This window comes from Sorex fumeus, unplaced genomic scaffold, assembly GCF_029834395.1.
Source record: "Sorex fumeus unplaced genomic scaffold, SorFum_2.1 ptg000095l, whole genome shotgun sequence".
NCBI classification, from domain to species: domain Eukaryota; kingdom Metazoa; phylum Chordata; class Mammalia; order Eulipotyphla; family Soricidae; genus Sorex; species Sorex fumeus.
Genome location: NW_026606152.1, coordinates 7882452 through 7900324, shown reverse-complemented (window position 1 = coordinate 7900324; position 17873 = coordinate 7882452). Strand labels below are relative to the sequence as shown.

Genomic DNA, 17873 nt, shown 5'->3' with positions numbered 1-17873 from the left:
AAGGAAGCTCAGATAGAGAAGAGAGCACCAAATAAAGGGTGTTGTGAGGACCCTCCCAGGGTGGGAGAATCACGCTGAAAGTAGTCTATAGACCAAACATGATTGCCACTCAATGCCTCTCTTGCAAAACACAGTACCCAAAAGAAGAGAGAGAGAACAAGGGGGAATACCCTGCCACAGAGGCAGGATGGGACGGGGGGGGGGGGGGATGAGGGTTGGGGGGGGGATGCTGGGACCCGTGGGGATGGATGACGGGCACTGGTGGAGGGATGGGCACTTGATCATTGTATAACTGAAACCCAAGCACAAAATTTGTAAGCCTATAACTGTACCTCATGGTTTTTCATTAATAAAAAAAGAAAAAAAAAAGATAGTCCCATTTGTTTATCTCTGTTTTCCTTGCTTGGCTAGTGGTGTGTGATCTTTGAAGATACTGTTAGCTCAATGTCGTGGAAGGTTTTGCCAATCTTTATGGTCTTTTCTATGAATTGCTGGATTCTATTTGCTAATATTTTGTTAAGGATTTTTCGCATGCGTCTTCATCAGGGATATTGGCCTGTAATTTTCTTTTTTGGTGGCGCCTGTTTGCTTTTGGTATTAGGGTAATATGTGCCTTATAGAAACTGTATGGGAAAGTTTCTGTCTCTTCAATTTCCTGGAAAAGCTTGAAAAGAACTGGCAGTAGGTCCTCTTTAAATGTTTGGAAGAATTAACTAGTGAATCCATCTGGGCCTGGGCTTTTGTTTTTGGTAACTGTTCAAGAAGGGAGACATCCATGACATTTGCAACTATCGCCCGATCTGCCTATTGTCTGTCATCTACAAGTTGTTCACTCGAGTCATCCTAAACAGGATTGGCAGAACACTAGATGAAGGACAACCATGCGAGCAAGCCGGGTTCCGCAAAGGATTCAGCACTATCAACCATATCCACACGATAACCAAGCTCATTGAAGTTTCTCGGGAGTTCAAGATGCCGCTCTGTTTAACGTTCATTGATTTAAAGAAGACCTTTGATTCTGTTGAGACGGAAGCGGTCATTGAAGCCCTAGCTAATCAGGGCATTCAAGCCCAATACATCAGGATCCTCTGTGAGCTGTATTGCAGATTCACTACCAGGATCTCACCATTCTACAAAGAAGTGATCGTTGACGTCAAGAGAGGGGTGCGGCAGGGTGATACCATTTCACCGAAACTCTTCAGTGCCACCCTCGAGAACATCATGCGACGACTGGAATGGGAAAGCACGGGAGTGAAGATAGATGGTCAGCAACTACACCACCTCCGCTTTGCTGATGACATCATTCTAATAACACCAAACATCAGCCAAGCGGCACAAATGCTGGCCGACTTTGACCGTGAGTGTGGAAAGGTAGGACTACAGCTGAATCTTACGAAGACAATGTTTATGAGAAACAGCCTTGTTCCTGACACCCCATTCGCTCTCAATGGAACGACCATCTCCAAATGCAACAGCTATGTGTACCTAGGTCGAGAGGTCAACATGAGAAATGACCTGGCACCCGAGCTGCGCAGGAGGAAGAGAGCGGCTTGGAACGCCTTCAAGAACGTTGAAGAAATAGCTAAGAGGACGAAGAACCTCCAGCTCCGGGCACATCTCTTTGATTCCACTGTTCTTCCTGCATTAACATATGCCTCAGAGACCTGGGCCCTACGCAAACAAGATGAGAACGCTATTCAGGTCTCCCAAAGAAGAATAGAAAGAGCTATGCTTGGAATATCACGTTTCACTCAAATGAGAGAAAGAATCCGGAGTTCTGACATCCGTCGACGATCAAGAATCAGGGACGCTGTCTCATTTGCCAAGGTGTCGAAAATCAGATGGGCTGGTCACGTAATGAGATTTAAAGACGACCACTGGACTAGAGCTGTTACCGACTGGATTCCACGGGATGTCAAAAGACCGCGTGGCCGCCCACCTACCAGATGGTCAGACTTCTTCGTCAAGATCATGAACAATCGGTTTGAGGCTCTTCATGTTCCCGGAGTGAACAGATGCCATTGGGCTAAACTAGCACGCGACAGGGACAAATGGAGACGTTACTGGCGCCCGCTCGAGCAAATTGACGACTAATGGGAAGTTAAGTGATTAAGAGTTTTGATTACTGTTTCAATGTCCTTGATGGTAACAGATCTATTCAGGTATTCCAGATCTTCTTGGCTCAGCCTTGGGAGTTTATAGGAATCTAGGAATTTATCTTCTAGTTTCTCTTGTTTCATGGCATACAGACTTTCAAAATAATTTCAGATTATCTTTTGAATTTCTCTGGTTTCTGTTGTAATGTCCCCCTTTTCATTTCTGATTCGGTTTATTAGGGTTCTCTCACTCTCTTTCCTTATGAGTCTTGCTAGTAGTTTATCAATCTTGTTGGTTTTCTCAAAGAACCAGCTCTTGGAGCTGGAGTGATAGCACAGTGGGTAGGGCGTTTGCCTTGCATGCAACTGACCTGGATTCAATTCCCAGCATCCCATATGGTCCCCTGAGCACAGCCAGGAGTGATTCCTGAGTGTAGAGCCAGGAGTAACCCCTGTGCAATGCCGGGTGTGACTCAAAAAGCAAAAAAAAAAAAAACCCACAAAACAAAACAAAAAGAACCAGCTCTTTGTTTCACTGATCTTTTGGATAATTTTTTGGGTTTCTTGCCATTAATCTCTGCTCTACTGGTTCTTCGATAAAATAAACAAGATCGATAAGCTCTAGCAAGACTCACAAAGAAAGAAAAAAAAAACCTTAATAAACCGAATCAGAAATGAAAACGAGGACATTACAACAGAAACTATTGATATTCAAAGGATCCTCATGGAGTACTTTGAGAAGCTTTATGCCACAGAACACGAAACCTCGAGGAAATGGCTTTTTAAATTCCTAGATTCCTATAGCCTCCCAAGGTTGAACCAAGAAGACCTGGAATACCTGAACAGACCTATCACTATCAAGAAAATTGAAACGGTAATAAAATATCTCCCCAAGCACAAAAGTCCTGGCCCAGATGGATGCACTAGTGAATTTTTCCAAATTGTTAAAGAGGACTTACTCCCAATCCTCTTTAAGCTTTTCCACGAAATTGAAGTATCAAAAACTTTTCCGAACAATTTTTTTTCCTTTAATTTTATTAGTGAGACACCATGAAGTACAGTTGTAGACTTACAAATTTTTGTGCTTGGGTTTCAATTATACAATGATCGAGTACCCATCCCTGGGTGGACCAGTGCCCATCTTCCACCACCACTGATCCCAGTATCCTTCCTACCTCCCCCTCCCGCCATCAACCCCTGCCTCTGTGGTGGGGCATTCCCTTTTGTTCTCTCTCTTATTTTGGGTACTGTGGTTTGCAAAAGAGGCAATGAGTGGCAATCATGTTCGATCTATAGTCTACTTTCAGCATGCATCTCCCATCCTGGGAGGATCTTCACAACACCCTTTATTTGGTGCTCCCTTCTCTATCTGAGCTGCCTTTCCCCCTAGCATGTGCGGCTGGCCTCCAAGCCACGGAGTGAACCTCCTGTACTTATCTCGACTATTCTTGAGTGTTAGTCTCCTATTTTGTTACTTTATGTTCCCCAGATGAATGCAATCTTTCTATGTCTGTCCCTATCTTTCTGACTCATTTTGCTTAGCATACTTTCTATGTGGTACCACTTGTATGTAAATTTCATGACTTCATCTTTTTCTAACAGCTACATAGTACTCGATTGTGTAGATGTACCAAAGTTTCTTTAACCAGTCATCTGTTCTCGGGCATTCGGGTTTTTCCAGATTCTGGCTATTGTAAACAGTGCTGCAATGAACAAATAAGTGCAGATGTCACTACAACTATACTTTTTTGCTTCTCTGGGATATATTCCGAGGAGTGGTATAGCTGGGTCAAATGGGACGTCAATTTCTAATTTTCTGAGAATCGTCCATACTGTTTTCCAAAAGGGCTGACCGAGTCGGCAATCTCACCAGCAGTGAAGGAGAATCCCATTCTTCCCACATCCGAACCAAACTGGTTGCTATTGTTCTTTTCGATGTGGGCCAGTCTCTGTGGTGTGAGATGATACCACATTATTGTTCTAATCTGCATCTCCCTGATGATTAATGATGTAGAGCATTTTCTCATGTGCCTTTTTTCATCTGGATTTCTTCTTTGATAAAGTTTCTGTTCATTTCTTTGTCCCATTTTTTTTATGGGGTTGGATGTTTTCTTCTGTTGCAGTTCAACCAGTACTCTGTATATTCTTGATATCGACCCCTTGTCGGATGTGTATTGGGCGAATATCCTTTCCCATTCTGTAGACTGTCTTTGTATTTTGGTCACTGTTTCTTTTGAGGTGCAGAAGCTTCTCAGTTTAAGATAGTCCCATTTGTCTATCTCTGTTTTCACTTGCTTGGCCAGTGGCATGACATCTTTGAAGATACCATTACCTTCAATGTCATGGAGGGTTTTGCCAACTTTGTCTTCAATGTACCTTATGGATTCCGGTGTGATGTTGAGATCTTTAATCCATTTTGATCTTACTTTTGTACATGGTATTAGGCAGAGATCTGAGCCCATTTTTTTGCATGTAGCCATCCAGTTTGCAAGCACAATTGGTGAAAGAGGCTTTTTGTGGAAAAGCTTTCCTTGCTCCACTCACATTTCTTGCTCCCTTGTCAAAGATGAGATGTCAGTATATTCAACCGTGTTCCATTGGTCTGCAGCTCTGCCTTTGTTCCAGTACCATTCTGTTTTAATTATTACTACTTTGTAGTAAAGTTTGGAGTTAGAGAAGTTGATTCCTCCCATTTTCTTTTTCCTAAGAATTGATTTAGCTATTTGTGGGTGCTTATTGTTCCATATGAATTTCAGAACTGTTTCCTCCATTTCTTTGAAGAATGCCATGGGTATCCTAATAGGGATCGCACTGAATTTGTACAATGCTTTGGGAAGTATTGCCATTTTGACAATGTCAATTCTCCTGATCCATGAGCAGGGGATATCTTTCCATTTTGTCGTGTTCTCTTTTATTCCCTGAAGTAGCGTTTTGTATTTTTCTTTGTACGGGTCCTTTACTTCCTTAGTTAAGCTGATTCCTAGGTACTTGATTTTCTGGGACACAATTGTGAACGGGATTGTTTTTTCATGTCACTTTCTTCTCTCTCACTATTTGCATATAGGAAGGCCATGGACTTTTAGGTATTGATTTTATAGCCTGCAACTTTACTGTAGAAGTCTATTGTTTCTAGGAGTTTCTTGGTAGAGGTTTTAGGGTTCTCTAAGTATCGTATCATATCTGCGAATAGTGAGAGCTTGATTTCTCCCTTTCCTACCTGAATGCCCTTAATATCTTTTTCATGCCTAACCGCTATTGCAAGTACTTCCAATACTATATTGAGTAGCAGTGGAGAGAGAGGGCATCCTTGTCTCAACCCTGATCTTAGAGGGAAGGTTCTCAGTTTTTTCCCAATGAGGATGATGCTTGCTGTAGGCTTATGGTAGATGGCTTTAACTATACTGAGAAAGTTCCTTCTATACCCATTTTGCAGAGGGTTTTCATCATAAACGGGTGCTGGATCTTGTCAAATGCTTTCTCTGCATCTATTGATATGATCAGATGGTTTCTATCTTTTCTTTTGTTGATATTATGAATTATGTTGGTTGATTTCCGAATGTTAAACCATCCTTGCATCTCCAGGATCAATCCCACTTGTTCATGGTGTGTGATCTTTTTAATGAGTTGCTGGATTATATTTGCTAATACTTTGTTGAGGATCTTTGCGTCTGCTCTAATCAGGGATATCGGCCTGTAATTCTCTTTCTTTGTGGTATCTGTGTCTGCTTTTGGTATCTGGGTGATATTTGCTTCGTAGAAACTCTTCAGAAGTGTTTTTGATATTTCAATTTCTGTAAGGATTGTTTTCCAGCCTTTGATTTTGAGCCTGTGTTTGCTTTGACTACTGAGATGTGTTTCTTGGAGGCAGCATAATGTTGGGTTCAATTTTCTAATCCATCCTGCCACTCTGTGTCTTTTAATTGGTGTGTTTAGCCCATTGATGTTGACAGATATCATTGTTATGGGGTGTTGTCCCATTTTTCTGTTGAAATTTGGTGTATTTGAGGTGCCCGTCTTGTCTCAAAGTACCCCATTTAGTTGCTCTTGTAATCATGGTTTAGAGTCTATGAAGTTCCTGAGCTTTTGTTTGTCTGTGAAACTGTGTGTTGTTCCTTCTGTTATGGATGAGAGTCTCCAGGGTAAAGTATTTTTGGTGAGCAATTTATTTCACTGAGTTTTTTCACTATACCCCACCACTGTTTCTGGGCCATGAGGGTTTCATCATAGAAATCAGCTGTGAATTTTAAGGATGCTCTTTTATAGGAAATTTCTTTCTTTGATCTTGCTGCTTTCAGAATTTTGTCCCTATCTAACGTTTTGGTTATTTTGATCAGGATGTGTCTTGGGGTATTTTTATTAGGATTTCTTCTAGCTGGTACCCTTCAGGCTTCCTGAATGTGGTCACAGGTTTTCTTCAGCTCTGGAAACGTTGTAGCAATGATGTCTTTGACAGTTTCTTCTTCATCAGGATTTTCTTCCTGTCCCTCTGGGACTCCAATAATTCTTATGTTACTCCTCTTGGCTTCATCACGATCTTCTCTTGCCATTTGTTCCCGAATTATGAGTCTCTTTTTTATTTTCTGCTCTTTTCTGAAGAGTCTCTGGACTTCATCTTCGAGCTTACTGATTCTGTCCTCAGCAGTTGTTACTCTGCTGCTGAGGCCTTCCACTGAGTTTTTCAATTCGCCTACCAGTTTTTCAGGTCTGACATTTCTGTTTGTAATTTTATTTGCATTTTTCTTATTTCTACTTTCAAATCCTCTTGTCTTTTATTGGCATTGCTTTCCATTGTTTCTTTTAGCTCTCTAAGCATCCTCAGTAGCTCCCTTCTAAATTCTTTGTCAGAGAGGTTGTGTAGCACTTCATTACTGTTGGTGTCTTCTGGGCTAGCCTCTTGAATAAGTAAGCTTGGTGGGCTTCTGTGTTGCTTTACCATTGTGACCTGTGTGGTTTAGACCTTCATGCTCATTGTTACTATTGTGCTTAAGATGCAGAATAAATTGAGATGGGATTAATAAATCATTGGCTAATGTGTTTCCGGTGGTTAAGCTATCCTAGTGAACGTTCCATCTAAGAGGGTAACTTATGGTTCCTATGGGATATGTAGGGGGAGAATAACTCGCGGCCGCGTCAGCGGCTGAGGCTCTGGGAAGGGGCCCTGCCACTGGGCGGGTACCTGGATAAGTGAGCACAGGATGGCGGAATGGCTCAGCTTTGGGTTTGCGCAGTGTGCCTAAATTCCCGTCCCCCAAAGACCAAGGATGAAAACCGGCCTTTCTCAGGGGATCTAGTTAGATGCGTAGCCCTGGGAAGGGGCCCTGCCGCTAGGCGGGTATCTGGATGAGTGAGCCTGAACAGTTTCTATGAACCAGATATCCTGAGTCAGAGATACCACAAAAAAGAATTACAGGCCGATATCCCTGATGAACACAGATGCAAAGATTCTCAGAAAACTATTAGCAAATAGAATCCAATGACTCATCAAAAAGATCATACACCATGACCAAGTAGGATTCATCCCAGGATGCAAGGATGATTTAACATTAGGAAATCAATCAACATAATTCATATCAACAAAAGAAAAGATAAAAACCATATGATCATATCAATAGATGCACAGAAAGCATTTGACAAGATCCAGCACCCCTTTATGATGAAAACTCTCAGAAAAATAGACATCGAATGAACTTTCCTCAAAATAGTCAGAGCCATCTACCACAAGCCCATGACAAGTGTCATTCTCAATGGGGAAAAAATTAAAAGCCTTCCGTCTAAGATCAAAGACAAGGTTGCCCACTTTCGCCACTCCTATTCAATATAGTACTGGAAGTCCTGGCCATTGCAGTTAGGCAAGAGAAAGATATCAAGGGCATACAGATAAGAAAGGAAGAGATCAAGCAATCACTATTTGCAGACAATATGATACTACACTTAGAAAACCCTAAAGACTCAACAGAAAAGCTCCTAGAAACAACAGGTCGGTTTAGTAAATTGGCAGTCTTCAATATCAACATCCATGACTTTCTTATATACAAATAACGAAAGAGAAGAAAGAGATATTAAAAAAAATCCTGTTCACAATAATACCTCAGAAAATCAAGTACCCCAGAATCAGCTTAACCAAAGAGGTGAAGGACCTATACAAGGAAGATTACAAAACAAAACTTCAAGAAATAAAAGTGGACACTAGGAAATGGAGACACATACCCTGCTCATGGATAGGGAGGATTAACATTATCAAAATGACAATAATGCCCAAAGCACTACTCAAATTTCATGAGGTCCCTATCAGGATACCCATGACATTTTTCAAAGAATAGACAAAACACTCCTGAAATTCATATGGAACAATAACCCCCCCATGAATAGCTAAAGCACTTGATCACTTGACACCCCGTTACTCATTGATTTGCTCGAATGGGCACCAGTAAGGTTTGTCCCTGTCACATGCCAGTGTAGCCGAATGGCGTCTGCTCATTCTAGGAACACAAAGAGCCTCAAACTGATCCTTCAGGGTCTTGACAAAGTCTGACCATCTCGTAGGAGGGCGGCCATGCTATCTTTTGATGTCCCATGGAGTCCAGTTGGTAATGGCTCTAGTCCACTGGTTGTCTCCAAATCTCATTACATGTCCAGCCCATCTGATTTTCCATGCCTTGGCAAATGAGACAGCGTCCCTGATTCTTGATCATCGACAGAGGTCAGAACTCCAGATTCTTTCCCTCATTTGAGTGAAGTGTGATATTCTAACCATAGCTCTTTCGATTCCTCTTTGGGAAACCTGAATAGCATTCTTATCCTCTTTTCATAGAGCCCAGGTCTCTGAGGCATATGTTAATTCAGGAAGAAAAATGGAATCGAAGAGATGTGATCAGAGCTGGAGGTTCTTTGTCCTCTTAGCTATTTCTTCCATGCTCTTGAAGGCGTTCCAAGCCATTCTCTTCCTCCTGCGCAACTCAGGTGCCAGGTCATTCATCATGTTGACTTCTCGACCTAGGTACACACAACTGTTGGCATTTGGAGACGTTCATTGCATTGAGAGTGAATGGAACTTCAGGAACAAGTCCGTTTCTCATAAACATTGTCTTCGTGAGATTCAGCTGAGTCTGACCTTTCCACACTCATGGTTGAAGTACGCCAGCAACTGTGCAGCTTGGCTAATGTTTGGTGTTATTAGAACAATGTCATCAGTGAAGCAGAGGTGGTGTAGTTGCCTAGTGGTGTAGTTTCACTCCCATTCCTTCCCATTCATTCCAGTCATTACACGACATTCTCGAGGGTGGCACTGAAGAGTTTCGGTGAAATGGTATTACCCTGCTGAACCCCTCTCTTGACATGGATGATCACTTCCTTGTTGAATGGTGAGATCCTGGTAGTGAATCTGTAATACAGTCCTGCTGGTTTTCCATTGGGACGGAACCTTGCATTCAGACAGGTTGCGTGTGATGAGCTGAGCCAGTTTATTACTGAGTACTGACGGCAGGTTCTTCAGGTGTTAGGGTCTGACCTTGTCTGGGCTGGGTGCTGTTTGCTTCTTTACCAACAAAATGGCGTGCTAGATTTCGGAAGGCAGAATGTTGGGAATGACATATCCAACCTGCAGAATTTGGTATGTGCGCAGGTGGATGTGGCTATCGAAGAGATCTGAGTAGAAGTCATGGATAATCTTCTCTATTGCCCTTCTGAAAGATGTGATAGATCCATCAGGGCATTGGAGGGCAGTCATCTTGGTCTTGTAGTTGGCGAAGGACAGGTGGGCATTGCAAATACTTTTCCCAGCTTGTGCTGCATCTTCCAGCACTGCTCCTCTTCTCTCTATGAGGTATTCCTTGATCACTTCTCTGCATTACTTTGCGAGCTCGGACATTCGATTGTGGTTGTCTGAGGCTTGCTCCAAGCTACGCTGGCGAATGAGCTCGAGAGTTTTCAAAGACAGGCATCTTTTTGTGGCTATGTCTCTCTCAGCACTCCTCGCACAATCATGGAGGTGCTGAACCAGTCAATCGTATTCCTCATCAATGTTGTCAATGACGGCATCTTCCTATGTTGCTGCAATAGTGCCAAAGAGCTCCCAGTTAGTGGTTGTTCTGGAAGTTCTCTTCTTATACTTTGCAGTCCTTTCTCACCACTCCGTGAAGTAGAATTTTGCATGAAGGAGACAGTGGTTTGATCCCATTTGGAATGTTGGGACAACAGTGACATTGGTCAGGAAAAATCGTCGATTGAAGATGATGTGGTCGATTTCGTTGTGGAACCGTCCACTGGGAGACTCCCATGTTCAACGTTTAAATTCGTCCTTCTGGAACTGTGAGTTACCATGGATGGTCTTGGTCGACATGATGAACTCAGACAGTCTCTCACTCTGTTTGTTCCAATCTAGACCATGGATCCCGATGTGGCATTCTTTGGTTGATCTTCTTGGTCCTATCTTGGCATTAAAATCACCAACAATGATCTTGTAGAAGGTGTGGTATTCTTTATAGAACTTCTTTAGCTCCATGTAGAAATTCTCGATTTCTCCTTCATCATAATTGGATATTGGTGCGTAGACAACGAATATAGAAACTTCCGGCAGTGACCCACATCTATTCAAGTGTAATCATCCAATTTGAGTTGTTAGGCATTTGAATGCATCAATGCTCATGGCCAAGTTCGTGTTGACAAGATCACTGACACCACTGATGCCTCTTTCGTCGCATGTTCCAAGGAACAGTTCTTCTCCAGTGTCAAAAATGGCGTGATGTGATTGATGCCTTCTCATTTTGGTCAGACTAATGATGTTGTACTTGATCTTTCGCACTTGTACCATCAGGTCCTCTATGGATGCATCTGATGCCAGCGTACATGCATTCAAAGTACAGACAGTCATTTTTGTTCTTCTTCATTTTAGAAGCCTAGTTCGGCCTTGAGATTTTATCAGCCTCTCCTTCCTCATCCTCCACTACCTCCACTGCCCAGCTTCTGCCATGCTCCAAGCCTCTTTCTGGACACATCCTAAGACACCTAATACCCATCTTCCAAGATTACCACTCCATATTTGATAGGGTTCAAATATGGTTCGAACCGTGGGAACACCTACAAGGGTGATTAGAGGCTGCCCTAAAAGCCTATATCCCTCTCAGCCTGGCAAGCTACCTAGAATATTCCGCCTGATGGCAGAGCCTGGCAAGCTATCCGTAGCGTATTTGATATGCCAAAACCAGTAAATACAATGGGTCTCATTCCCCTGACCCTGAAAGAGCCACCAATACGGCAGTGTTAAGAGGGATGAGGAAGGAGAGGCTGATAAAATCTCAAGCTAAAGCAATCCTTGGGAAAAAGAAGATGAGTGGCATCACTCTCCCCAACTTCAAACTGTACTATAAAGCAGTAGTAATTAAGACAGCATGGTACTGGGCTAGAAACAGATCTGCAGATCAATGGAACAGAGTTGAATATTCTGTCACAGACCCCTATATACATGACCACTTAATCTTTGATAAAGGAGCAAGAACTGTGAAGTGGAAGAAGGAAAACCTCTTCAACAAGTGGTGTGGGGAAAACTGCAAAGCTACCTGCTAAAAAATGAACTCAGACCTCTGTATAATGCCAGGCACAAAAGTCAGATCAAAGTGGATTAAAGACCTCAATATCAGACATAATCCATAAGGTACACAGAGGAAAATGTAGGGTGAACTCTCCACGATATTGAAACTAAAAGTATCTTTAAAAATGAAACAGCACTGACCATGCAAGTGGAAGCAAACATAAACAAATGGGACAACAACAAACTAAGAAGTTTCTGCACTTCAAAAGAAACAGTGACCAAAATACAGAAAGAGCCCAGAGAAAGGGAAAGTATATTTACCCATCCATCTGGGCTGGAGCGATAGCACAGCGGGTAGGCCATTTGTCTTGCACGCAGCTTACCCAAGTTCGATTCCTCTGCCCCTCTCAGAGAGCCTGGCAAGCTACCAGGAGTATCCCGCCTGCACGGCAAAGCCTGGCAAGCTACCCTTGGTGTATTCGATATGCCAAAAACAGTAGCAAGTATCACAATGGAGACGTTACTGGTGCCCACTCAAACAAATTGAGGAACAACAGGAGGACAGTGCTACAATGCTACCCATCTGATAAGGGATTAATGATATCCAGGATATACAAGATACTAGAAGAATTATATAAGAAAAAACCTCCAACCCCATCAAAAAATGGGGAGAAGAGATGAACAGAAGTTTCCTCAAAAAAGAAATACAAATGGCCAAAAGGCACATGAAAAAATGCTTCACATCACTAGCCACCAGGGAGATGCAAATCAAAACAACAATGAGATATCATCTCACACCACAGATACCGGCACACATTCAAAAGAACAAAAGCAACCAGTGCTGGCGTGAATGTGGGAAAAAGGGACGTTCTTTCACTGCTGATGGAAATGCTGACTGGTCCAGCCTTTCTGGAAAACAATATGGACAGTCCTTCAAAAACTGGAAATTGAGCTTCCATATGACCCCGCAATACCACTTCTCGGAATACATCCCAAGGATGCAAAAAAGCAGTCTAAATGACATCTGTACCTATATGTTCTCTGCAGCACTGTTCACAATAGCCAAAATATGGAAACAACCCAAGTACCCTAGAACACATGACTGGTTAAAGAAACTTTGGTACATCTATACAATGGAATACTATGCAGCTGTCAGTAGATAAATGGATAGACATGGAGAGTATCATGCTAAGTGAAATGAGTCAGAAAGAGAGTGACATAAATATAAGGACTGCAGTCATTTGTGGAGTATAAAACAACATAACATGAGGCTGACACCTAAGGATAGTAGATACATGGGACACGTAGATTGCTCCATAGCTGGAAGCCTGCCTCATGAGCAAAGGGGAGAAGGCAGCTGGAATAGAGAAGGGATCACTAAAGAAAATGATAGCTTGAAGAACCGGTCGGGATGGGAGATATGCGCTGAAAGTAGATAAAGGACCAAACATGATAACTTCTCAGTGTCTGTATTGCAAACCATAATGACCAAAAGTAAAGAGATTATGGGGAATACTGTCTACCATGGAGTCAGGGGGAGGGTGGGAAATGGGGGGTATACTGGGGATATTGGTGGTGGGGAATGTGTACTGGTGGAGGGATGGGTGTTTGATCATTGTGTGATTGTAACCCAAACTTGAAAGCTTGTAACTATCTCACAGTGATTCAATAAAATTAAAAAAAATTCTGCTCTAAGTTTTATTATTTCCTTCCTCCTGCCTGGTTTTGGCTCCTTTTGTTGGTCCTTTTCTAAAATCTCGGTAACTCTAATTTTAACATGGGAAAAAGTACAGAATATTCTCTGCTTCTTGGCAAAAAGTGGGAGCAGATAGAACAACACAACATCTAGTATTCCAGATGACACTTCAAACAGTTTTGGTTCTAACAGTAGAGATATGCAGTAATTGAGAAGCCATGTGCTATTAAAACTTAAAGAGAGGAAATCCTTTGTATATTCACTATATATGTATATGTATAATTTAGAGCCTCACCCTGTGGTACACAGGGCTCTACAGTCAGGGATGACTTCTGGCAGTGCTCAGGAGACCATATGGGGTGTTAAAAGGATATTCTTAGCTGCACCAATGCTCGAATACTCTCCAGATACTTGTACTGACTTGTAAGATAAGAAATGGAACTGAACTTTTTTTAAACTCAGATTTTCAATAATATATGAAAGTAGAATCAGAAGACCTGGAAGGTCTCCAAACTACCTCACATTTGTTCCTTCTTAGAAAACCATCAGAAAATGCTTAATGAAAATAAGGGAGCACACAAAAAACATGGAGTTGAGATCAACAGTCTACTTAAATTATAGGAGAAAAGCAGTCTAATGAGAGCAGAAAACAGAAGGACGTTTTCATAGTACAATAAATCAAAAGATTGTCTAAAAGTCAGACTTTGTGTAAAATTGTCTTGAAACATTGGGAAAACATGACCACAGATTAAAAAATAATAAAATTTATGCCTTTAAATACTGGGAAAATATAATCACAGATTAAAAATAATAAAATTTATGGAGGTAACTGAAAAAAATTTAATATAGAATATTCTTCAGTGAAAATAATTATAAAGACTATGACTTTAACTAGAATTTGTAATAGAATTATGGGGGAGGGAATGGAGATTATAAAACAGCATAAGTGATCTAAAATTGCTAACATAAGTATAAATAACAAGTGAGACTTAAGAATCAACTAAAGTATCACATATGATTTAGAAGAAATAACAGACCTTCCAAAAGAGCTAAAACAATGGGAAGTACTGGATCAGAGTACAAAGACTACAGAATATGACCAGCATGAGTGAGTTTGACCCCTAATATAACATGGGTCCCCAAACATTGCCAAGAGTCCCCAGTATTGCTAGTGTTCTTGGTGGCCCTCAATTTGGCCCTAAGCACTATACCATCAGGCCTACACTGCCAGCTTAGCATCATTGGGAGTGGTTTTTCCCAGGAGTGGTGCCAAGATTCTACCATCAAAGAATTAAAACTATTTGCCTTTTAGAGGACTGTATCTAACCCAGGTTGTCTGCATGCAAGGCAAGCACTTTGCTCTGCTGTACTAATTATCTGTGCCCAGGTATAGGAATCTTTTGCTAATACATATACAATATACTACTATAGCAGAATGTTGTGTATATAAAATAACAAATGAGTCATTCATTTTATACTATATAACTTAAAAATTAGGCAGACATTAGGAAAAAAGTTAAATCCTACTCAAACAGAAAGTAGTCAGAGTTTATCTTCAATGTCATCACCGGTTTTCTAAGTAGAAATAACAAAATGGTCTCCCCAAGCACAAAAGTCCTGGCCCGGATGGATTCACTAGTGAATTCTTCCAAATCTTTAAAGAGGACTTACTCCCAATACTCTTTAAGCTTTTCCACGAAATTGAAATATCAAAAACACTTCCAAACAGTTTCTACGAAGCAAATATCACACTGATACCAAAAGCAGACAGAGATACCACAAAGAAAGAGAATTACAGGCCGATATCCCTGATGAACACAGATGCAAAGATCCTCAACAAACTACTAGCAAATAGAATCCAACTACTCATCAAAAAGATCATACACCATGACCAAGTAGGATTCATCCCAGGGATGCAAGGATGGTTCAACATTCGGAAATCAATCAACATAATCCACCATATCAACAAAAGAAAAGATAAAAAGCATATGATCATATCAATAGATGCAGAGAAAGCATTTGATAAGATCCAGCACCCCTTTATGATGAAAACCCTAGCCAAAATGGGTATAGAGGGGACCTTCCTCAACATAATTAAAGCCATCTACCACAAGCCTACAGCAAGCATCATCCTCAATGGGGAAAAACTGAGAGCCTTCCCTCTAAGATCAGGGACGAGACAGGGATGCCCACTCTCTCCACTGCTGTTCAATATAGTACTGGAAGTACTTGCAATAGCGATTAGGCAGGAAAAAGATATTAAGGGCATTCAGGTAGGAAAGGAAGAAATCAAGCTCTCACTATTCGCAGATGATATGATACTCTACTTAGAGAACCCAATAACTTCCACCAAAAAACTCTTAGAAACAATAGACTCGTATAGTAAAGTTGCAGGTTATAAAATCAATACCCAAAAGTCCATGGCTTTCCTATACGCAAACAGTGAGAGAGAAGAAAGCAACATGAAAAAAACAATCCCATTCACAATTGTGCCCCAGAAAATCAAGTACCTAGGAATCAGCTTAACTAAGGAAGTAAAGGACCTGTACAAAGAAAACTACAAAACGCTACTTCAGGAAATAAAAGAGGACATGAGGAAATGGAAAGATATCCCCTGCTCATGGGTCGGGAGACTTAACATTGTCAAAATGGCAATACTACCGAAAGCATTGTATAAATTCAATGCAATCCCTATAAGGATACCCATGACATTCTTCAAAGAAATGGAGCAAACACTCTTGAAATTTATATGGAACAATAAGCCCCCACGAATAGCTAAAGCAATTCTTGGGAAAAAGAAAATGGGAGGAATCAACCTCCCGAACTTCAAACTGTACTACAAAGCAGTAATAATTAACAGCATGGTACTGGAACAAAGGCAGAACTGCAGACCAATGGAACAGGGTTGAATACACTGACATCTCTCCTCAATCATATGCTCATCTAATCTTTGATAAAGGTGCAAGTAATGTGAAGTGGAGTAAGGAAAGCCTCTTTAATAAATTGTGTTGGCATCACTGGACGGCTACATGCAAAAAAATAGGCTCAGAACTCTGCCTAACACCATGTACAAAAGTAAGATCAAAATGGATTAAAGACCTCAACATCAGACCAGAAACCATAAGGTACATTGAAGATAAAGTTGGCAAAACCCTCCATGACATTGAAGCTAATGGTATCTTCAAAGATGCCACGCCACTGGCCGAGCAAGTGAAAACAGAGATAGATAAATGGGACTATCTTAAACTAAGAAGCTTCTGCACCTCCAAAGAAACAGTGACCAAAATACAAAGACAGTCTACAGAATGGGAAAGGATATTAACCAAATACACATCTGACAAGGGGTTGATATCCAGGATATACAAAATACTGGTTAAACTCCACAAGAAGAAAACATCCAACCCCATCCAAAAATGGGGCAATGAAATGAACAGAAACTTTCTCAAAGAAGAAATCCGAATGGCAAAAAAGCACATGAGAAAATGCTCTACATCATTAATCATCAGGGAGATGCAGATCAAAACTACAATGAGATACCATCTCACACCTCAGAGACTGGCCCACATTCAAAAGAACAAAAGCAACCGATGCTGGCGTGGATGTGGCGAGAAAGGGACACTCCTTCACTGTTGGTGGGAATGTCCACTGGTTCAGCCCTTCTGGAAAACAGTATGGACGATTCTCAAAAAATTAGAAATTGAGCTCCCATTTGACCCAGCAATACCACTCCTGGGAATATATCCCAGAGAGGCAAAAATGTATAGTCGAAGTGACATCTGCACTTGTTTGTTCATTGCAGCCCTCTTTACAATAGCCAGAAACTGGAAGAAACCTGAATGCCCAAGAACAGATGACTGGTTAAAGAAACTTTGGTACATCTACACAATGGAGTACTATGTAGCTCTTAGAAAAGATGAAGTCATGAAATTTACATACAAGTGGTACAATATGGAAAGTATCATGCTAAGCGAAATGAGTCAGAAAGAGAGGGATAGACATAGAAAGATTGCATTCATCTGGGGGATATAAAGTAACAAAGTATGAGATTAATACCCAAGAATAGCTGAGATCAGCACCAGGAGGATTACTCCATAACTTAGAGGCCAGCCGGGTATCCTAGAGGAAAGGGCTATTCAGATAGAGAAGGGAGCACCAAATAAAGGATGTTTGGAGGATCCTCCCAGGAGGGGAGATGCATGTCGAAAGTAGACTATGGACTGAACATGTTTGCCACTCAATGCCTCTTTTGCAGACCACAACACCCAAAAGGAGAGAGAGAACACAGGGGATTGCCCTGCCACAGAGACGGGGGGATGGGGGGATGGGGGTGGGAGGGATATTATCCATGGTGGTGGAAAATGGGCACTGGTGGAGGGATGGGTATCTGATCATTGTATAATTGAAACCAAAGCACAAAAAATTGTAAATCTACAACTTTAAAAAAAATAAAATAAAATAAAGGGGAAAAAAAAAAGAAATAACAAAATGTTAAGATGAAATATCACTTTTATGATTTAATCCGAATCAATTCAAATTATATATATATTTTAAGCTT

The 17873-nt window shown here is 41.3% G+C and overlaps 1 protein-coding gene across 1 annotated transcript in view; it reads right to left on the bottom strand.

Annotated features, from left to right (window-relative positions):
• Nucleotides 1-17873, bottom strand: part of RNF17 (ring finger protein 17) — a 195667-nt gene that overhangs the window by 86627 nt on the left and 91167 nt on the right. The window lies entirely within an intron of this gene.